The 23,672-nt window shown below is 42.7% G+C and overlaps 1 protein-coding gene across 7 annotated transcripts in view; it reads left to right on the top strand.

The window, feature by feature from the left end:
• Nucleotides 1-2,192: 2,192 nt before the first annotated feature.
• Nucleotides 2,193-23,672, top strand: part of DENND4C (DENN domain containing 4C) — a 74,977-nt gene continuing 53,497 nt past the window's right edge. For 4 of the 7 annotated variants that reach the window (XM_061470869.1, XM_061470868.1, XM_061470864.1 and 1 more), the window contains exon 1: nucleotides 2,855-2,876. The gene's annotated coding sequence lies outside the window, so the exon portion shown is untranslated. Of the gene's footprint in view, nucleotides 2,407-2,854; nucleotides 2,877-2,931; nucleotides 3,192-23,672 lie in introns of those variants that run through there. The other 3 variants (XM_061470866.1, XM_061470865.1, XM_061470870.1) reach the window with 3 other exon arrangements.

The following is a 23,672-nucleotide window of genomic DNA, read 5'->3' as shown; positions in this document are numbered from 1 at the left end:
AACAAATAACGCCCTGAACAGTACCAAAGTCTTCATTGGCACTCCAAACCTCGCAAACTCGCTCAGTCAGAGTTCAGGCAGCCACCTGGGTGAGACTTGGCACCCAGATATAAGCATCCAGCACTTGGGGGCATCATAATATATTGCTTGAGATGTTGCAGCTCATCCTTTGGTGAGCACAGAACCCATCACTCCGGGATGTCACAATGGGCCATCCTGCCCAAGGCAGCACTGAGGCCCCACTGCACGTATCTCGGGTTATCACAATACCACTGCCCTCTCCATCCCCCCACCTCTTGTCTTGTGCTTGGCATCAGTGTTTCACACCAGTCACCCAGGCCACAGCTGTGTCTTCCCAGTGGCCCATCAGGTCACTCTGGCTGTGGCAGACATCTCCAGGCGCATACGGCAACGGAGTTCATTGGAGGCTGTAGAATAAAATCCGACAGGCTCTCTCCATGCTCCAGCATTGCTTACCCACCCTCTGGGCTCGTCTGCTTCCTCCCACAGGGTGTCAAAGGCAGTGCTGGGATCACTTTCATAGATTCTATCCTATTTTTCTCCCCTAGCTGGAAGACACAAGGGTGATCCCCCTCTGCTCAACACCCCTTTGGCCTCATCCACACAATATGTCCCATTTGGGGTCCTGGACAGGAGAGAGGTCAGCAAACCCAAGGGGTCAGGGGAGGTAAGGAGTGTCTGTGGGTCTGGTTCATCATGAAGCAGAGAGGGCATTGGGGCACCTCACTGCACACCCCAGTGCACATGGCGAAGACATCAGGAAGATGGGGCCAGGCTTTTCCCAGGACTGGCCAGTGGAAGGGCAAGAGTCAGTGAAACTAGACAGGTTCAGGATAGGGATAAGGGATCTGTACCAAAATCCATGGAGGATCATTAAGCACTGGAGTGGGTTGCCCAGAGTGGAGGTGGAATCCCTGAGCCTGGAGGTCTTGAAGAAATGAGTGGCCACAGCCCACAGCACAGCTGTCACAAGCCCATGAAGGCATGCTCACTGAAGTCACAAAAAAGAAACATTGCCAGGGGGAAATGGAGCAAAGGATTCCAGAGGTGCTTCCTGGAGTTACCCACAAGGGACCGATCACTGCTTGGGTTGGGCTGGGAATCAGTCAGCAGGTGCTGAGCAATTGTGTTGTGCATCACTTGTGTTTATTGTTTTCTTTTCTTCCCCCCCCCCCCCTTTCCCTTTAAGTTTTATATCTCTCACCTTGCCATTTTCCTTATTATTCTTAGTAGTAGTATTATATTGTACTTTAGTTATTAAACTATTCTGATCTCAACCTGTTGGTTTTGCATTCTTTCAATTCTCCCATCCCACTTGGGGAGGGGGCAAGGATGTGGTGTGTGAGCATGGTGCTGACTGGTCCTGAGTTACCAGCTGGGATTAAACCACAACAAATAGAATAGTTCCAGTTGAAAGGGACCTACAACAGTCATCTAGTACAACTGCCTGAGAATTCCAGGCAGCACTGACCAAAAGTTTAAGCATGTTGTTAAGGGTGCTAAGTACCTCTTAAACACTGACAGACTTGGGGCATCGACCACCTCTTACAATGTTCAGGTCCTGGAAGAAATGCTTCCTAATGTCCAGCCTAAACTTCTCCTGTCGCTGCTGTGAACCATTCTCATGTGTCCTACCACTGGATCGCAGGGAGAAGAGATGAGCATCCTCCTCCCCACTTCCCCTCCTCAGGAAGCTGGGGGGAGCAATGAGCTCACCCCTCAGCCTCCTTTCCTCCAAACCAGACAAGGCCGGAGCCCTCGGCCACTCCTCACAGGACACGCCTTCCAGACCTTCCACCAGCTTTGTTGCCTTCCTCTGGGTGTATCCAAGGACCTTCACATCCTTCTTAAACATTTCATTTCCTGGTACCAACCAACACCTCGCATAAGGTGAGCAGCAGTCGCCGGGCACTGGCCTGCGCTGGCCGGGAACGGCGCCTCACAGATCCTTAGCCATCAGCGCGCCGCCTGCCTAGCGGGGCCCCGGGCCAGCCCCCTCTCCTTCAAGACCAACCCCCGGCTGTCCACTGCGGGACCCATGCAGGCGGGCTAACAGGTGCTGCTCCGCGGGACCGAGGCGTCGGCGGAGCGCCGGGCTCCCCTCACGCCTCCCGCGGGCGCCCCCTTGCCGCAGCAGCGCTCGCTCCCCTGCCCAGCCACCGCCTCTTTTCGGGGCGGACCCTAAACCCGCCTGTAGGCGCTTGAGGGGGAGAGAGTAACATGGTGGCTGCTTCCTCCCCAGACTGGAGCGGCGGCTGGTCCGGCGGCTCCTGAGGTGGCGGCGGGCGCGGGAAGAGGCTCCGGGTCGGGAGCGCAGCGGAGGAGCGGCTCACGAGGGCAGCTCGGCGTCGGCTGTCGGCAAGCGGGCGGCACGGCTGGCGGCAGGTGAGCGGCCGCGGAAGGGAGAGAAGGAGGGCGCCTGACAAGCGGGGAACAGGCTCTGGACCCGGCGCCTCGGCTACCTTCCACCCACCCCTCCTCGGGGCGCGGCAGGAAGCCGGCACTGCGCCGGGGGGACCCCGTCTTCCCTTCCGCCTCCTGTGAAAACCTCCCTCCTCGTCGGAAAGGGGAGGAGGTTCGGGGTGTTCCTCAGTCCTGGGTCGGTCCTTGGGAAGGGCTTGTTCCCTGCCCCGGCAGCTGGACCGCGCTGAGACTAGTAGCCCTTAGCCCACACCGCGCGGGGCCGGGGGAGCGGAGGTGCTTCCTTGACTTAGTTTTATCAGTTACTGCCATGATAACTCTTAGATTCCCCGCTGCCGGCCTCCGCGGTCGCTTCTTCGCCTCTCTGAGCTCTGCGGGCGGTGTTCGCTCTGCCGCGGCATGCGGCGGGGCCGTGCAGGTGGCGGGCGCTGCAGGTGAGTCCCTGGGCAGCGCCTTCTTTATTTCTCCATTTTCCTCTCGCTTTCCAAGCTCTGGCTCCTCCCCCGGGTTGCGGCGTCAGCGCGTTTAACCCTTTCGGGGGGCAGGGTGAGGCAAGAGCTCCTGTGCGGCGCTAAGGCAGAAGCGACGCTCCCGGCGCCTGATGCGCGGCGTCTGCGGTGAAGGGGTGGGTTTACTCTTACATGTGCCTACATGGAGATTGTGAACGGCGGTGTCATGGCTTTTAGAACGGTGTTTGAATAGAAGGGGCCGTCCCGCCCCGCAACCCAGTGACAAAGGCACTGTTACTGGTAATTATGCTGTGTTAGTTCTGCAGATTTAAAAAAGGAACTAAAAAAAAGTAAAAGCTAGAGCTATAACTTGTAATCAACCTGCACCATCATCTGGAGTTATCTGATGTATTTGCTGCATAACCAGATAATCTATCTAGCAACAGGATCTGGTGATATGCTGCGGCCTTTGTATGTCGAATAGGGGAAAAACATCTTTACAGCAGCTGTCAGGAGCTTTAAATGGGATGTAAGCTAATTAACTGCACTGTTAATGCCAAAAATGGTTTTCTGAAGGGCGTGAAGTGCACAAGTTAGTATGTTCCTGATGCTGAAATCTCAGGAAGAATGCAAAACCCAAATAAGAGTAAATTATATCTAAACTAAAGAGGTATTTCTATACTAACCTTTTAAATATAGGTTTTTCTTTCGCTGTTAACATCAAGCATTTTGCAAACATGGACTGTTGTGGTGATTTCAAACTTAATGCCTGTTGCTAAACTTTTAGATCTGTGTGAGGACTTAGCCTGTATAAAGCAAAACTTGATCTCCCTTTTTTTTTTTTTTTTTGTGTAAGCTGTATTAGTGTGACTTCTGTAGTATTGGTTTTGACTTACGATGTTTTTAAGCAAGTTAAATTTGAGCCTGTACATGGACACGTGAAAAGAAAATAATTTGCTTTTAGGAATATTTTCTTATGCAAACTAGACCCAATGTTAGTGGAAGTTCTTGCATCACTCTTTTTAGGGTAACATGGTAAAAGTTAAGGCAGTAAACATTCTCTGTGTTTTTTTGGAAAAAAATGATGATGGAATGCAAATTGCTTCATACCTGTTTAGAAAAGTAAAGGATTTTTATTTGTGGGATTTTTGTGAAAAGCAGTCATGATCAAACTTAAGTGACTAACCAGACTATTACTAGCATGTATATATATATATATTTATATTTAAAATGCTTGGCACAAAGGAGACAAAATAAAATAATAAAACCTGTTTGATGGCTTGAGAATTACTTTATTGTAAATGTTACTATAAGTCTTTTTTAAGGTCTGTTTTGGTTTTTGGTTTTGTTTCTTTCTTTTTTTTTTTTTTTTTAGTTGGCTGACAGGCTGCTTTTACTCTTCCAGTGGTCATGAAATGCTAATAATACGTTCTGACTTGAGTAGTGCAATGGAAGAGTTCAGCAGGAACCAAAATGTAAAAATTGGCTTGTCTACCTGACTTCTGTCTTGTATGTTAAAATGGTTACAATTATTACTACTAAAATCTCAAAAATTTGGCTTAAAAGAATTATTATAAATTAAGATGTGGATTTTCTTAAATATTTTTGGATGAGTATAATGTTACATTTGGCTGTTCCTTCCTAGGTTAAGGTTGAGCTTTCTGTAGCCCAAAGTGAACATACTCATACCTTCTTGTGGACCGTATCATATGGTTTGGGTTGGAAGGGACCTTAAAGATCACCTAGTTCCAACCCCTTGCCATGGGCAGGGACACCTTCCTGTGTGTTTGCTTTCTCATTTGGGAATTGTCTGTGGAATTCTTTCCCAGTCAACTTCTGGTTGGTTTTTTGTTTTGTGGGTTGTTTTTTTTTGTTTTTTTTTTTGTTTTGTTTGTTTGGGGTTTTTTGTTTTTTTGGTTTCACTGAAAACCATCTAAATCAAGGAAAATCATGTTATTCAGATGGTGATATGGATAAAATCCCTGTGACTCAACATATATGAATTCCTGTTTGGAATGGCAGTGCTACATATTGTTGAAATACAGTGCTTAAGATGGTATCTTTTTGAGCTTTTTATCTTTTTAAGTTTAGTTTTTTCTTAGGTCTGCCCTTGACCAGTGGAGAATTGAATTTGGAATTCAACCTTGATACGCTTTAAGAACAAGTAAGTTTCAGTGTTAGCTATGATGCATGTCTGGGTTTGGTTAAAAATACCATAGGAAAAAAGTGTCTGTAGAATGAGGTAGGAAACATATTGCCAAAGTTGTAAGAGGAAGGCAAGGTATTCGTTTGGCTGTTGTGTAAGATCAGGTGTCTTATTTGTGAAGCTTTCAGATAAGTTTGAATGGCAGCCATAGGCATATAGCGGTATGCATAAAGATTGGCATGTTTGGCGGTCTTAGTGGTTACATGTAGCAGTGTCTCCTTTTCTGATCGACTAAGCATTCTGACTGAAGGAACAACAAAAAGCACCTGTAACTCTAAATCTGGCATCGTTTTGTTTATCTTGCACTGTAGAAATTTATCTGGTATAATTTTTTTTTCTTTTTCCCTGTGCTTGGTAGTCATCCCAAGGCATGGATTACCCACCTTCAGCATGCTGCTTTCTTGAATAATATTCAAAATACTGAATGTTGGTGTACATGACCTCCAAAATGATAGTTGTATTATTGAATTGCTTCCCATGTGATTTCCCAGATAGCTGCCTATTTAAGTCTGCAAAATGAGAACGTTTGATGCTCTGTGCAACATGATACTTGCATTCCTCCTGTAATGCTTCAGTCTGCAAACCGAAGTCTTCAGATTTTTTGATCTTCTGTCTTGCTACAAAAGTCATCCCTCTTTTGACATTGTTGCTCTCAGTTACCTGGGAACGTAATGCTGCTTCTTTCCTGCTGAATAGTAGTGATACGCGGATAGACTCCACAACTCCTTAAAGTTGTAAAGTAGGGATGTTTTTTATTCAGCGCTGAGACGCACGGGGGTAATTCCTCAAAGTCAAAGTCAAACACACGTGCCTCAGTGTTGTTTCCCTCTACATTTATTCTCTAAAGTTATATATATTCATAAGGTTGCACAATACGCCTATACATATTCATGTCCTATCCCCGCTTCGTATTATAAGGGGTTAGAAGGTCCTTTGCGCCTGCGCAGTGCCCCCTCTGGTCATGGGCAGTGGTCTCCAGATGAAATAACTCAGTCTTTCTCCTGTGTGTAGGGGTCTTCAAGATGAAGTAAATGAGTCTTCCTCTTCTTGAACTTTTCACCTTTTAGTCTTCACATATGGCCTTAGGGTTTGGTCGGTGTCCCAGCCATAAACCATCTGCATCTGCCCCTTCAGGCGTCTGCTTTTCCTTATCAATAGCTGCTTATCAGTAGAATCAGGCCTCTGCTTTTCCTTGTCAGTAGAACCAGGTGTCTGCTTTTCCTTATCAATGGTTAGTGCCTTTGTTCTACTTAGTAGGCATGATAGGTACAGACAATACTTTTGTTGAAGCAAGCAAATTCCTCTAACCCCCTCGTACAACCCCCCTGTACAACCCCCCTCTACATCGGTTAACCCTGTGTCAGTCCCCCTTTTTCTATAAAATGAGTAAATTCTTTTAATATATTATTTATAACAGAGCTATCCATGTTCCTTCTACCGATTTATGAATTCATTTCGATATACATTGTTTTATGCCAGGTACAATCATTAAAATGAGTAGTCCTATAGTTAAGATTAGAAGGTCTTGTTTAAGTATTTCCCTGAACCATCCAGTAACTCCTGTGTTATTTAGCCATTCATCCATTCCACCTCCAACAATTCTAAGCTCCTGCATATTTTCCTGCAATTTTCGCAGCTTAGCATGAATTTGGTTCAGAATGGTCAGATAAGTTCATGCAGCACATACTTTCAAAATCCCCACGACCATCCTATAACAATCTTTGTTACCTCCTGGGCTTGTGTGCTTCTAGTTGGAAAGGCTTCTGGTCAACCCGAAAAGGTGTCTGTTAGTACCAACAAATGTCTGTACCCCCTTTTTCTGTCCTTTTGCAAATTCTTTTGGAACGTATTTTCATCCAGAGTATTTTTTGAAGTAGTTTCTTGTTTCTATTTGATATTTAAATTTCATTTCTTTTTTCAATTTTCGTAGTTTATCATAGATTGTTTACAATTCCAGGAGGAAAATTTTGTTATATCACAAGTAATCAATATTAAAATAATTAATAGTAATATTCCTGCAACCAGGTGCCCTAACCAGGAGATATCAGGTAACCATGAAGTTAACTTTTTCCATATTTCCTCTGTGGTTGCTGAGATACTTATGATTGCCTCAAAACACATCTCACAAAATGCAGTATTTTGTTCAGCAATAGGGTTAAACCCTCACTTGACCAATACCATCCTTTCCCTTCAGGAATCAGGCTATCACTGAACCACGATACCATCTATACAGTTTGAATAGTGACTTACACCTGTGGTATTTAAATAAACATAGTCTCCTGTTCTGGTTCCTGGTGTAACACATATTTAAATTCCATTTCTTGTCTGTTTCAGGAAGGCCCTGATTCAGGCAACTGTGCACACTCCCAACAGTCACTACAATTAACAACTTTAGTAACATTCTGCATTAATTTCAGGTATAAGTATTAGTCCCAAGATGGTATGTCAGTTATCACATAAATCCAAATTATGACTGATATAATTTCATATGTGAGGGTCCTGAAGGTTCAATCCGCCATGTCTTCTCTGGTTCTGGTGCTTTCTTTATTCTTGCAAGCAGGTTGTTCCTTCATCTTCACTGCTGTAAAGGTGGTCAATATTGTCTGATATGGTCCGCTCCACTTCTCCTGTAGAGGATCTCCTGAAAAATTCTTAACATAAACCCAGTCTCTGGATCTAAAAGGGTGGGTCGGGTAATCCATGCCTCTCACTCTTGTCTTCAGTATTCTCTTATTTTTTCTAATTGTTTTCCCAGATTGACCAGAAATTTTAGGAGATAACCTTCTTCCACTTCCAGAAGACTTTCTCCTTTAAACTGGGACTGATATGGTCTTCCATATAAAATTTTTACATGGGATAGCCTCTTCTTTCGACCGAGGTTTAGTTCAAATTTTTAACAGAGCCAGTGGTAAGGCTTGGTATTAATATCTTGACATATTTTACTAATCTGTTGTTTGATCATCTTTTCTATTTGCTCACTGGCCTGAGGCCTGTACAGAACATGTAGTTGCCAATCAAGCTCTAATTTTTGCTAATTTCTTGTAACTATTTTGCACTGAAGGGCGAGCCTTGGTCAGAAGAAAGTGCCTCTGGTACTCCAAAACAAGGTATTATGCTGTTTTAACAATGTTCCAATTACTTGTCTTGCATTATTTATTCTACAAGGGAATGCTTCTGGCCGCCCTAAAAGGTATTCGTTAACACCAACAAATATTGGTCTCGGTGATTCAGAAAAATTTGTCAGTTCTGTCAGTTGTACCAATTTGATTTCTATTTTCAATTTGAGGATTATTCTTGAGACAGAGCTGATATTGTCACTAATTGAACTATGATATATAGATTCCTTCCTTCAATTTGTTCATCTAAGTATTTATACAAAGACTTGCTACCTCAATGAGTTTTATTATGTTCCTCCTGAACTAGTGTCCAGAGTTGATTATAGGGGATTATAATTAGATGCCCATACTCCCAGATATACCTGGATTAAGGATTTCTTCTATTTCAGGGAGGTCCTCCTGTTTGCTTTTTCTGTTGAATTAAAGATAAACTCAAAACTGCAATTAATTGATTTTTAACTCTTAATTCCATTTTGCCTTCTTTAAATGTTGCTTCTTGCCCTAATAAAGATTTCAGAGAATTTAGCATGCATAAAAATTTTATGCATTCCTATTTGTTTTTCCAGTTTGTACTTTAAGGGTTTCAGAAAGAATGCCTCTTTTTGCCTTTTTTTTTTTTTTTTGTTGTTCGTTTTGTTTTTTTTTTTTCTTGGTGGCCAGTAGCTCCTACATCTGTAACAAATTCTTTTCCCTCTGAATTAATGCCGAATAAGTTGCTCCTCTATCCACTAAAATTCCACTTTATTTCCTCTGGTCTCTAGTTTTAATTTAACCAGTGGATCTACTAGGGTAGATTCCCCAGGTCCCTTGTCAGTCTAGTTTCAATTCAGCCACCGGAGCCACCCCATGGCACTCCCCCTCAGGGCAGTCTCACTTCCAACGTCCAAAACTCCCCACAGCACACACACACCCATCCCGTCCCATAGGAGAAGAACCCACTTCCCCCACCTTTGCCCAACATTCCTCTTCCACCAATTTCAAAACATTCAACAACCCCTCAGTCCCGTCTATCAACATGTCTGTTCCCACTTGTTTGCCTGCCCCAGCACTCATCCCGTGCTCAAACACAGGAGCTGTGCGAGCTCCCCTCCTTTCCCCCTTGGTTTTCCCCTTTCTTTTTTTCTTCTCACAGCTGCTCACCCTGCTCTGCAGGGGTTACAGGTGCCCGCCTCTGCAACAGCACTTCTGGTTTAATGTGAATGTGCTGCTTGTTGCCAGTGACAGAATCTCCTCCTCCTTATCAATATCTGACAGGACAGATATAGAGGATGTTCCTCTTAGAGGTATCTGTGATATATAATTTTTCTATTTATTTTCCTGATTATTGTTTTTTTAACTTTTAAACATCATTCCCCCAATATCACAGGCTGAACAACATCTCTCCAGCTTAGCTTTCTGGTTTTCTCTGTCCTTTTCCAAAGCCAAAATTAGGGATCTGGCAGAGCAATATTAATTTCACATTCTGTCTGCCACTCTGGGTGCTTTCTTAAAGTGAAAAACCTATCTGTATATAGTATTTCATCCCATTTTCCTGGCCACCTCAAAACCAACATTAATTGTAACAATGTATTATAATTCAAAGTTCCATTTTTAGGCCGTTTCTCCTGATCACAGAATCGTAGAATTAACCAGGTTGGAAAAGACTTTTAAGATCATCAAGTCCAACCATTACCCCAGGACTGCCAAAACCACCACTAAGCCATGTCATTAAAGGCCTCATCTCAATGTTTTTTGAACACTTCCAGGGACGCTGATTCTACCACTTCCCTGGGCCGCCTGTTCCAATGCTTGATCACCTTTTGGTGAAGAAATTTTTCCTAATACCCAGACTAAGCCTCCCCATGTCCAGCTTGAGACATGTCATTATGAGATTAAAATGTGTTTTTTTTAAAATCTCTCTGCTACAATTCAACCATTTTCATTGCTTTACCTAATTAAATTTACTAAGAGTTACCAGACAATGGGAGCTGTATCCCCATTTTCTGATCTGACAAATTTAAAATAAATAAATTATACATGTACACACTGCTGTAAAGGATCCTCTGCCTTAGGCATCAGACATCCTTAAAGAACTGCTATCAAACCCTAACACACGACAGACAGAAGGAGGAATCCAAGCCAGGGAAAATTCCATATCAAATTAGAAAAATGCTTAGGGATCTCCAGAGCAATCCAAGTCTGGAAAGGCAAATCAAACACATTTAATTAATATCACTATTTCTTTATAGGTGAAATGAAAGTTCAGATATTGACCATGGGACAGTTGTTTCATTGACACACTCTTCTCTTTCCATACCATTCCTGAATGTCTTATTTTTTTTTTTTTTTTTTTTACGGATGAGCATATAGTAAATAGGGGGCTAGTACCTGTCCTCTGCTACTTAACTTCAGAGACTTCACACCAAAAACCCAATTAAAACTTTCCCCAATCTCATAAACAATCACAAGCTTGGCAATTAATTTTTCAAAAGCAAGCTTTTTACACTCACAATATTTTTACAGGTACAATTCATACACAGATAGAAACATCACAGTCTTTGTAAAAAGATACACCTCCACACAAGACCTGATACTCTATATGTACGCATCAGGTACTCAACTTTATCCAGAGAAGTTTCCTATCAAATTTTACAAATTAAAAATAACAGGGGTACATCATGCAAAATTACAGGAGTGGAGAATTGTAACTTTTAAGTTGGCAACAGTCTAACTAAAACCAGACATTGGTTACAATATTTTATCAACGTTTTCTTGTTTACCGAACCGCCAGAAGACCCTCCCAGTTCTTTCCAATGTGCCAAAATGTAACCCAATGGGCTTTTCTTCAGAATTCCCTTATTTTGACCGGCTCCCATTTCAATCTTTTACAAATCTCTATAGCTTCTCTTTCCCAGTGCTCTGCAAATGCACTTAAAAATATGAGAGCACCTACACACAAGTTTTATGATATTCTCAGGGGTCAGTAAAATAATATCTCTGGGTTCTGCAGATCAGCTCCCCTGTTGTTAGATCATAGTTTCGGTTCCAGCAAAATTTTCACTGTCCTAGTACCCAGGGCAGGTTCCACTGGTCAAAAGTTACTATGCACCCGTATGTGAGGCTACAAGCTTCTGGTACTGAGTGTAAAGTCCAGATCTCAAGAACAGGACTACAGATATTAGAGGTTATACTTCTCTTATACAGCCACTGGGGCGCAGAGAGGGAACTCTTCTTAACCCCCCCATTAGCCACAGTTTACTTTTGTCTACTCCTCCCCCACCGCTTAAACACTGTAATCTTTAACACTAACGACAGACATACATACACACACAGCATTTAGGCACAACACAAAACAAAGACGCTTCTTCAGTCCCCGGCCGCTCTCCTCGCGGAGAACACGGAACTGCGGAGCAGGACTCCGCACTCACTTTGTAGCTATGCTACGTCTCAGTCACACAGAAACACAAACGCACATGGGATCCCACACACTCACACTATGGTTCCGCCTTACCCTTCTCCTGCTTCTTATGGTAGCAGGTCTGTCCTGGTTCCCAGAATTTGAGATGCAGCGGAGACCTGGTGGGTTCGCCTACCCCTTCACCTGCTTCCACTACGGTCATTAGCAGATCCTTCCTGGCTCCCCAAACTTGGGATGCAGCGAAAACCCGAACTCACCCGATCCACCCTCAGGATCGCTAGCAGCCGCTCTACCGGTCGGCGAGTCCCCTGCTTGCAAGCCCTATCTGCCGAGGGGAACTACGCTGTGCACCAGACGTCTCTGCGCGCCTTACCAGCAGCCCTGGGCCACGCGTACGCCTTACAGGCCCTCTAAATTTCAAGCATACCGTTTCTCCGCAGCCAGCACAGGTTGTTGTCTGTCCTCACAGTGAGTGGAAGAGGAGCGGAGCTCCTCCAGAAAAGCGGCCTGGGGCGCCTAGGATGTCCGCCCCTCAGCAGGTCCTGCAGCCGAACAGAGACCTCCTGGCTGGCTCGCCAAATTGATGTGCGGATAGACTCCACAACTCCTTAAAGTTGTAGGCATGCTTTTTATTCAGCGCTGAGACACACGGGGATAATTCCTCAAAGTCATGCGTGCCTCAGTGTTTCCCTCTATATTTATTCTCTAAAGTTATATATATTCATAAGGTTGCACAATACGCCTATACATATTCATGTCCTATCCCCGCTTCGTATTATAAGGGGTTAGAAGGTCCTTTGCGCCTGCGCAGTGCCCCCTCTGGTCATGGGCAGTGGTCTCCAGATGAAATAACTCAGTCTTTCTCCTGTGTGTAGGGGTCTTCAAGATGAAGTAAATGAGTCTTCCTCTTCTTGAACTTTTCACCTTTTAGTCTTCACATATGGCCTTAGGGTTTGGTCGGTGTCCCAGCCATAAACCATCTGCATCTGCCCCTTCAGGCGTCTGCTTTTCCTTATCAATAGCTGCTTATCAGTAGAATCAGGCCTCTGCTTTTCCTTGTCAGTAGAACCAGGTGTCTGCTTTTCCTTATCAATGGTTAGTGCCTTTGTTCTACTTAGTAGGCATGATAGGTACAGACAATACTTTTGTTGAAGCAAGCAAATTCCTCTAACCCCCTCGTACAACCCCCCTGTACAACCCCCCTCTACATTGGTTAACCCTGTATCAGCAGTGTTGCTGGAAATACTTCCCCCCAACACCCCCCCACCCCACCCCACCCCCCTCCCCCGAGAGTAATTTGCAAATTTGTGGAGATAAAGGCTGACAACTCTGACCTCTATGCAAATGGTTGTTAGAAGCCAAGTGAGTTAGATCAAAACCGTTTCTGGACTGCATCCGGCATAGGTTCTGGTGGAGTGTGACTGTTTCTTGTTCAGTTATTCTTATTGCTGCATCTGTTACAAAGTGTGCACAAACTTTATCCTAAAGTTTCAGGAATAGTTACACTGTGCTGTTCATTCCAAGCTGGAATACAGCAGAAAGTTTTGTTGTGGTTGATCTCTTATTCTAGTCCTTTGTTTCTGCTTACAGGCTCTTCAGGTGTATAAATGTGGTCCTGATGTTTACTGTTTGCTTTGGAAGATAGTAAGCTTGAAAACAGTTTTCAAAAGCAAAGATTATAATGATGTTCTCTGTTTATGCATGTGATTTGTTGTCACCTTTTTTTTTTCAAGACCAGCAAACTCAGCGTTGTTGGTAGGACAGTAGACACATACCCATGATTTTTTGCATAAAGATTGGCTTACATGTCATTAAACATTCAATTTATTTTGTTTCAGTTAAACGCAGTGAGCCAGTTTTGCCTTACTCTGCTTTCATCTTCATCTTTTGTGACGCTTCAGTTCCTTTCCTTTACGCTCAAAAACCTCCCTTAAAGAGACTTGCTTCTTTTCAAGCATCACCCAAGAGCCTGTGTTTTTCTGTCTAAAAGATGTTAGAAATTGTGTAAATCAGGGATTGACTTGCAAATTAAATTGTTTGGTTCTCGCAGCGAAAGCTGAGTTTACAATTACAAGACTCCAAAGTAGCAGAAGCTTTCTTCCTCCCAAAATGGATGTGTTTTCCAGTTGTGAACAGACTGCAGCTCTACTACAAAACTTATCCATTTTTCACAAGCCAGGCAAAGAACCTCAAGTTTTTGCTTTCTCTTCAAACCTACACATTTTAATAATAGCTTTTGCCTTTATAATTAATTACAGCCTTTGATCAATAATGCTGAAACTGAAGTATAGCCACTGATGCATTCTTCAATGCTTCTCTTCCCCTTCACAGATCTGTCATGTGGAGGCATTGTGATTGTGTGACTGGTGAAAGCAAGACCTTTCCTTCAACATGTTCTTTTTTTTTTTTTTTTTTTTTTTTTTTTTGCTTCCTCTGGTGGGCAACCCGGTGCTGCTGTTCCCAGTGTCACGTAACGTGGCTTCAGCCTTCTTTGTTATTCCCCAGGGAAGAAACTATACTCTTACCCAGATAAGAAACCTTACATACGTAGAAGTCTTGCAAGTAAGATACCCTCCAGGCTTGTCTATATTATGTGTAACCTGTATCTTTCTGCTTTAAGAAGGGATAAAACTGTGGCTGAAGTTGGGAGAAAGAGAACCAGAACTAGAGAACAGCTAGCTAGGAGCAGCATATGAAGAGAAAGAAGTTCAAGCACAAGCATTTAATTAATGTTTCAGAAAAGGCAAGAAATAAAGGCATCAATAGCTTTATGTTTAAGCCCTGAAACTTCTACAGTGTATCCATCTTGGTGTAAGAGAAAGTTATAAGAAAGGAGAAATAAGGTAAACTGCTGAGTCACAGCAACAGGTTATTTAGTTGGTTACTCTAATCATTGAATAGGACTATTGCAAAACTTGAAAACCAGTGTGGCCCGTTCTCAACAGTTGATCAGCCAATTGTCCTTGGAATTAACAGCAGCAGCTCATCTAGACTATGGAGTCATTTGTGCCTATGCCTTCATTGTTTTCTTGATACTTGAGTTCTCCCAGTAATATTTTAAGTAATGAGTGACCCTAATGTGGGTATAAACTGCGGGGTATCTATGTGTAAGTTGTGTTTGAAGGTAATATGAACTTGAGGTTTCCTTGAAGCAGATCATTAAACTGTGTGTTTGCCGGAAGAAATACTTTATATGGATAGCCTGAGAAATGTTTAATAGATGTAACACCTATGTATCTTGTACCTATTAAGCTTCTGAAACCACCAGAGATGGGATTGAAGAGGGATATTGACAGAAGTTAATTTTAGCCTAGGGAAACCCATCTTTCTTGGGTCCTTTCTCAGCCTGTTAAATAGCACTTACTTTTTAGGGTGTAATTCCCAGTGAAAGCCTGACTTTAGTTGCCCTGATTTATCATTTGAAGCTCCTCTTAACGCTCTCTGAAAGGAACCTAGGAGAGCTAATCATGTGAGGTTAACTTTGATTTTCTGAATATGCACACATGCACGAATAAAATTTGGTTTTGGCAGGAGGAGGAAGAGTACAAGTCATTTTCTTATAAGCTAAGTCTTGAACCACTGTAATGTATATATCTGATTTGTTTATGAGTGGGAGCAGTATGCCTTCTACTGATTGCATCCAGGTTTGATTTCAGTTGTTAACATTAAAGGGTAAGCAGGACATAAAAGAGAAAACTTCCTACCTGCATAAACATGTTACAGTGTTCTCAAAGTTGTGATGAAACTGGAAAAAGCGGGTCTGCATGTTTCCAGTACAATGTTTACTTGAGTCAATGTGAATTCTTGTAATTGGAATCATTAGTGAAAGACCTGATTTTTTTCTGGCCAAAAATTTTTGAATTAGCTTTTCTTTCTTCATTTTTTTTTTTTGTTCCCTCCCTGTCTTAGTTGTGCCTTAGGCTTTAAGTAGAAATTTTCCATATATAGGACTTTTTTTTGGGGTTGCTACGTGGATAAGATATAAACATCATTAAAGTTTTCCAATACTAATAAGCTACGTAGACAAACTTGCAGTTGTGCTGATGAAAGAAAGTCACAAGTCATAAACAGAACAGGATTTGCAAATGAAAAATTGTTTTTGCTGGTTGTGTTCTTACACAGGGGCCTGTACTAGAATACCTGCGTGTCCTTGAAGAGCAGAATTCTTTTGTACACTTCTGGGTATCATGGTACAGTTCAGTTTTGTAATAAAAAAACCTTTACGTTATGCATAATAAAAGGAGGAGTGTGTTGTTCAGAATTGGGCAGACCAAGAAGAAAGTTTACCTTTGAAAAAAGGCACAATATATGAACTGTACTTTCTTAAAAAGGCAGTGTCATATACTTCGCAGCATTTCTGCTTTGGACTTTTTTTGTAGGCATCTTCTTGTAAGATAATTACATGTAAAAGCCTTAAGTTCCTTTGGGTTATGATGACTCATTCGCCATGAATGTAATGACTAATATGACATTTCAGTTTATTTTAAAGAAAACAGAACAAATCCTGCACAAAGATATTTACAGCTTTTCTTCTGTGAGGTTCAGATTCAGTATATGCACTGTAAATCTCAAAACCTCTCCTTCTTAGTCTTTTTGTACTGATTCTGCTAGGGAAAAAAACATCTTAATTTAGTAAGTAACTTTTCTAATTTTAAACTGTTTTCCTAGCTATATTAATATCCACAAATCTGAGAAGGGAAACTGCTTAGAGTCTCAAGTACTTAGTTAGCTTTTGTACATTTGTAAAAACCTCATCATTAACTTGTAAGCTTGCTGGAACATCTGAGTTGAAATACTTCACATTTGCGTTGTCCAGATTGATAAGTGCAGAATTGTCTTCCGTTTGTATCCCTACTTTTTTTGTCTATATGGACTATTGATGCGGCCTTAGGCCTGTTAAAAAAAACGGAGGAAGAAGGAGGGAAGGAAAAAAGAAAAAAAATAGTGTAAAGCATTAAAACTGTCTTACAGACGGCTGTGTGGTGCTCTTTGTTTTGATCAGGGACTGAGGTGCTGGTAACCTACCTCTTCGGTGGTTACTCCTCTGACATACCTCTTCCTCGAGCCGATAATATGTTAAAGGGTACAATGGAGCAGTATCAGTGATGGAGAATGAGGATGTTCCACTACCATGTACTTAGGAGCAGATTGTGAGAGCTGTCATAATTTTTTTGCGAAGGGAGAAATGGTGAATTCCACTCTACCCTGTGCAGAGCAATAAGCATAGGGGGCTCAAATCTTTTGTGCATGTCACAGCAACTGAGTGTTGGGTTGAGTGACAGGACTGTGTTGTTGTGTAAGTTGTGTGGAAATAAATCTTGGGAAAGGATGTCTTTGAAATTTGGAAAAAAGCTGAGATCAGCCCTCTAAGTAAAAGGAATTAATCTTAATCTATTTATAGGTGCTTAAACTGAAAATAGGAATACTAAAAATTGTGAATTATATCAATAATGGGTCATAGCCTGCTTTAGGAAAACAGATTTTTAATCTGTTATAACATCAATAAAAACATAGAATCACAGCAGAGTTAGGGTTGGAAAGGACCCTAAGATCATCTAATTTCAGACCCCATGCCTTGGGCAGGGACACCTCACACTAAACCATGTCACCCAAGACTCTCTCCAACCTGGCCTGGAACACTGCCAGGAATGGAGCATTCACAGCTTCCTTGGGCAACTACTTCAGTGCCTCACCACCCTTACAGTAAAGAACTTCTTCCTTATATCCAATCTAAACTTCCCCTGTTTAAGTTTTAACCCATTACCCCTTGTCCTATCACTACAGTCCCTAGTGAAGAGTCCATCCCCAGCATCCTTGTAGGCCCCCTTCAGATACAGGAAGGCTGCTATGAGGTCTCCACGCAGCCTTCTCTTCTCCAGGCTGAACAGCCCCAACTTCCTCAGCCTATCTTCATACAGGAGATGCTCCAGTCCCCTGATCATCCTCATGGCCCTTCTCTGGACTTGTTCCAACAGTTCCATGTCCTTTTTATGCTGAGGACACCAGAACTGCACACAATACTCCAAGTGAGGTCTCATGAGAGCAGACTAGAGGGGCAGGATCACCTACTAAAAATTATGTATCCTAAACATTATGTATCAAAAAATACAGAAAAGCATGTATGAAGAGTACTTTAAATAGGAAGATAAGTGCATTTGTAAAATTATGACAGAAATGAATGTTGCAAATAATAAAGGGTAATAACAAGAAAAACACAGCAATGTAAACCAGTAAATCAGTATTTCTTTTTGCATTGCTTTCTCTTTGCACAAAAGAGAATATGACTTAATACTTAATTTTGCTTTTAGAATCCTACCACAGGTAAGTTTTAGGCTTTCTGAAAGGGTATTTCTCAAGATTTTTAGAAAGTATGTTGGAGGCTGCTAGTAATTTTGGCTGAAATTTTATAAAAGATAACCTTTTATAAAGGATAACCCTTCTCTCTGTATTGTAACTACGCAGATATGCTCTTAGAAATGATCTGTCTTAAGCACTTCTTTTACTGTTTAAAATCTGTGTAGTTCATCCTAGAATATCAAGGTTCCCTTAAGTGTTTTATCTAAGAACTCCACCGGTATGTTGAGTAATGCCGTATAGATACTTTGAGTGTTAGATAAAGATACTATGAGAAAGATCAAAATATGTGTAATGTCGACCTTCGCATTTACTTGCCATCTGGTGAGTGATAAGGCTTCATGACAGGGAATCTCAGGCTTTCTATCCTTCGATGACTTTTTTTTTAGTGTTTGGGGAAAATACCTGTTGATACATTTGTCTAAGTAGTACCTTTCTAATATCTTTTGTAATTATTTTCTTCAGAAGTTCATGTAATCCACATCATTTTAATATTCTAATGATCTCACATTTGACATACATCCAGACGACTGAAATGTGGGCTTTAATGGATTCAGCTTTTCTGAATATACATATTCAGGATTATAAGTCAGCACAGCAAGAAGCAAGGGTTGATAACCAAGGGCTTTTAAGGGATAGAAAAATAAGTTTCTTCATAGATATTGAGAATTCAGAGGGGGAGAAAGGGTTTCCTGGTTTTGTAATGAGTTTCTGAGTAAAAAAACGAATGTTCTGGTCGTCTCAGAAGTGACTGAAAGTTTTAACAGAAATTTTAAAAGAAATAAGAAAAATACAGATCAGGTTTTCCACAGAATGACAAAATTTTCTTGTCTGTGGATAAAAAAATAACTTTGTCAGTACAAGCTTAAGCAATATTTTGATGTTTATTTTGGAGCAAGAGTTGTAGTCATAATAAAGAATGTGAATCGCTTTACATATATGCTTTTGCAGATACACAGTCCAGTTGATGACTTTTATTTGTGAATACTTTTCCATTTCCATACTTCTGCTATTAAGATAGTTTTATTATCCTATAGGTGGATTTGGTCCATTTTGTTCTGGAGTTTTGGAGTTACAACCTCTGGAATGTGGTTGCATTTGTCCTTTTGTGATTATTCTTTAAAATAAACAAGAAGATACACAGGAGGCTATCGTTGACAGTTACTGCACTTTTTTATATTGCTGTCATCTATTTCAGTATTTACCTAGAAATGGGAAGAGTAGCTTAGTTTCTAAGCAAAGAGCTTGTCTAGAAAGTTTTGTGAAAACATTTGACAACACAGATAATACTTAAGAATGCTGAGGGTCCAAGTTTTCAGGAACCATACTCTTTCCTAAGTTGTTTACATGTAATTTATGTTTGCAGTAACTTCATTGAGAGGCAGCCTGCAAAGTGGGTGATGTAGAGGATTTACCTGGAGGCTTAACCTACGCTCTTTCCACATTTGCTGCAGATGTGGTAATGCAAACCCTAGCTGCAAAAATATGCTACAAATCAATATTGTGGTATGCCTGGTGCAGGATAAAAATAAAAAACAGTTCCTTCTGTAAGAGCCTTACTGCTGCAACGTAAGACCGAAAGCATGAATATTCTGCTGTTAAGCATGTGGTTTAGACTTTTTTAAGCCATCTTGGCAAAAGAGAGTTTCTTAATGAGGACTTGGCAAGAAGATTAAAAGACAGACTTCTAAGTGTTAATAAGCTCCTGCCAAGCTTGAAAAGCAGCCGAGAAAGAATGAAAATGCTGACATGAAATTGAGTTATTTGAGGCCAGTGTCATAGGCCAACCAGAAATGGCAATTATCCTCTTGACAGCCAGGAAAGGTGTTCAGTGGAGCAGGGATAGGCTGTGAGGTTCTGAAAATGTTGATGAAGCAGCCTGTGCTTGATGTGATGAAGTTGTCAGTGAAGAGACCTGCAGAGGAGAATGATGTCTTCTTGCAGTGTTTTTGGTTTTGGTTGTTTTTTTTTGGGGGGGGGGGGGGGGGATGTTTGATTGGTTGATTTGGTTGTTGGTTTTTTTTTTCCCTCCACTAGAAAAGTAAGAATGGGGAAAATCATGTTCCTCAAAAACAGTGAATGGGTTTTCCACTTTGGATTTGTGGAGCCCTTAGGGCATGATTTCAAGAGCAGTATGGCTAACGGTATTGTAGGTAGCTAACAAAAATGAAATCAAAGCACGTTTCTGTAATCTGGCATATCAGTGCAACAGGAAAGAAAGTATCTTAAACCCTTACAGCTTACTTTGAGTAACGCCTTAGGTGGATTTGAGAGAACATCTCTCCTTTGACCTCTTAAAACCAAAACGTAGTATGGCCTCACATCGACTGAGAAAGGACCTTTACAAAAAAAGGTCCTTTACAAAAAGTCATCTAAGAGATTTGGTCTCCCAAAAAAGACTTAACCAGTGGATTGTTGTCTCTTGACTTTTTCTCTGTTTTATTTTTGTTTCAGGCTACTATATCTGGCATTGTTCCAATGGAGTTTCCAATTACGGAAAGAGTTCTCTAACAAAGAATGTTTCCAGGGCTGCAGATGTTTCACTCATTACATAATATTGAGCATGGCTAACCTTTAAAGCTTGCAACTTTGGCAGAAAGTGCACTTAATAATGTACTTCCCTTGCTCTGAGAACTATTATTATTCATTTTTTTCTCTTGGACTATTTTCTTTGCAGCCTCTGGAGTAGTTACTGTCTTCTGTTATGTGAAATAATAGTTTGGGTACAACACCGGCAAAACAAGATTAAATTCGTTTACTATAGGAGTGTGCCTGGACTGCTGGCTGATTATTATTCTTCCCTTTTCACATCTTTTCCATTTCTGGCTCTCCTTGGCAATAGAGCTTAACTTACTGGTACCAAACTTGCCTTCGTTGATTCCAGCTGCTTCTTCTCTGGACTCTGTAGGTCACATCAGAATTTGTTTTTTTGGCCTTGCTTGTCTGTAACCTCTCCAGTTTTTATACCATTGGACAACTTGAAATTGCTGTACAATAGGAAAACCTGAACTAGTGAGTATGGTAGAGGTAGTCTGCATAGTCTGGAGTCAGGGTTTCTAGGGTTTTGTTTCTGAGTTTGTGTTTTGTTTTTTTTTTTCCCCCCACTTTTTTCTTTTCTTTATTTTGCTCCATGTAAGATTTTTCTGAGGGGCATTTTCAAACTCCTGAGCATCCTGGATTACAGGGTCCATTAACTTAGTGATGCTTTCAGTCATCTATAATTCAGAAGTAGCTGTTCAAATTTGCTGTTGCAAAACTTGCTTCTCAAAGCTTTGTTGTGTTTGACACAGGCATTTATATCATGACCTTGTTGTCCCACTGTTTTGCAGCAATGGAAACCGTTTTTGCTGACAACCAAAAAAATCAGAGTAAAAGCACAGTTCTGCTTCCTAAGACAGAATCTTAGTTGTTAGTAGTTTGCTTTTGTGTCTTTTCTGAGTAATTCCAGTTTATTAAATAAAAAGCTGAAAATCTGTGACTAATTTCCTCCTTTCTTTGACAATTTTTCCTCCAGCAATCCAAGGAATTGCATACAGGACAGAAAAACACCTAAAATGCAGAGAAAATTCAGGGTAATGGAGAACTGCTATATAATTTATTCTAGGCTTGGTGCCTTTGCTTCCATAGGAAATTCTTTCCTCAGGTGATTTGATGTGGTGTTTCTGCTAGTTTCCTACTGTAGTGTCCTGATCTGTTTGGAATGATTTAGAAAACTTTTGCCCCAAGTTGATTGCATTCAATTTATGCCTGATTTTTGTGTTTGTATACTGTCAGAAAACAGTCTGGTACACAAACAGTACAGAGTCAACACTTTGAATATGTACAAATTTCCAGCAATTTAGCTGTCTGACACAAAAAAAGCAGTTTGCAACTTGTTTTCTGGATGAGGTTCTGTCCTGGGTTCAGCAGCAGCAGTCATTTTTCCCCTTCTTGGTAGCTGGTGCAGTGCTGTGTTTTGACTTTCGGCCTGGGAACAGAGCTGATAGCGATGTTTTGGTTTGGCCAAGGACTTTGTGAGCCTCATGCTCTGCCAGGGGGGAGGAGGGGAAGCCAGGAGGAAGCAGAGACAGGACACCTGACCCAAACTGACCAAAGAGGTATTCCATACCACAGCACGTCATGCCCAGGAGGTAACTGGGAGTTAGCCGGAAGGGCTGGGAGACTGCAGGGTTGGAGGAGGTATCGGTCGGTGCTTGGTTGGGCTTGGGGGGCGAGTTATCGGTCAGCTGGTGCTGAGGTGTTGTATTCTCTTCCCTTGTTATTTCCTTTATCATTGTTATCACTGGTGGTAGCAGTAGTGATTTGTTTTATACCTTAGTTACTAAACTGTTCTTATCTCAACCCGTGGGAGTTGCATTCTTTTCGATTCTCCTCTCCGTCCCTCCGAGAGCAGGGGGAGGGCAAGAAAAGAGGGGGAAGTGAGCGAACGAATTACCTGACTGGGTTTAAACCACAACAGTTCTTTTTTGGCGCCCAACGTGGGGCACGAAGGGTTGAGGTAACAACAGATCTGACTGGATTAATAGTCACTCGTCGCAATGCTGATTTATTGGCTCTCAGAGTTGTTCTTGTTGATCTCACAGCTTCAGAATGTTGTAACTTACGTAGAGCCGGTATTTGCTGTGTTAGTGTTTATCAAGTGTGGGGCCTGGGCTAAGGTTCTTGTCTCACTGTGCTTTATGGCAATGGCTTGTAATACGGGGGGGCTCCAGCAGCAGGGCGGGACGGACGTGGCCGTGGACTTGTACCTGGCCGTCCGGCTGCTCTTCACCGTCCTGGCCCTCACCCTACTCTCCATCTTCGTGAGGCTGCGGGGAGCCGAGGGGGAGCGGCCCCGGGAGCCGGCGGCAGCCGAACCGGCCCGGGAGAGCGGCCCCGGGGACCAAGCGGCGGCGGGAGCGGGGCCGGAGGCCGCGAGGGGACGGCTGCCGGTGGAGGAGGTCGGGGCGGTCAAGGAGAGGAAGGAGGCGGCTGCCGAGCAGCGGGAGAAGGCGGCGGAGGAGCCGAGCCCCGCGGAGGAGCCGAACCCCGCGGAGGAGCTGAGCCCCGCGGCCGAGCCAAGCCCCTCGACGGCCGAGAGCATTCCCCGGAAGCCGCCCGCCGAGCCCCAGGAGGACGCCGGAGACCACGCAGCATTTCCCAGCAAGGCAGAGGAGGAAGAGCTGGACTCAGGAAAAGAGAAGCTGGTGGTGGGAGAGCCGGCAAGCACAGCAGCTACACCAGCCCCAGTGACAAGTACAGCAGCATCAACTGAGAGTTCTGAAGGTTTTGAATGGCCTTTGGGTATCCTTGGGACCTGCCTGCTGATTGTGATGGGGATCAACATGTTGGCACACACACAGGCTGTGTTCTACCCACAACCATTTTGTCTGATCTCAAAAGTTAAGCAGAGTCAGGTTTGGGTCTTGTCTGGGGTTAGACGACGATATAGGGTGACAAGAGATTTTCCCCAAAGCTGGACAGTCATGAGTGGCAGGGCATGTGTGACAGTATGGGCAAGTATCTAGTCCACTGGGCCCCTCCAGTGCTTTGGAAGCATCGGAGATGGAAGGCAGCTGTATGGAGTCCCCAGCAGCAAGCTGCAGAAACTGCTAAAGGGGACAGTGAATTATTTTAAGCCTGGTGGGCCCATGGCACTTCAGGCCATCAGAGCAGAGATGCAGCATAGAGATGGACTCATGATCGAGGGGTGGACTTAGCAATGGACA

The sequence above is a fragment of the Pezoporus flaviventris genome, unplaced genomic scaffold (assembly GCF_033815535.1).
Source record: "Pezoporus flaviventris isolate CSIRO_AGI_PZ_B2104156 unplaced genomic scaffold, CSIRO_AGI_Pfla_v1 ptg000064l, whole genome shotgun sequence".
Taxonomy (NCBI): Eukaryota; Metazoa; Chordata; class Aves; order Psittaciformes; family Psittacidae; genus Pezoporus; species Pezoporus flaviventris.
Note: the sequence above shows the minus strand (reverse complement) of the source record. Positions and strands in the feature narration are given on the sequence as shown.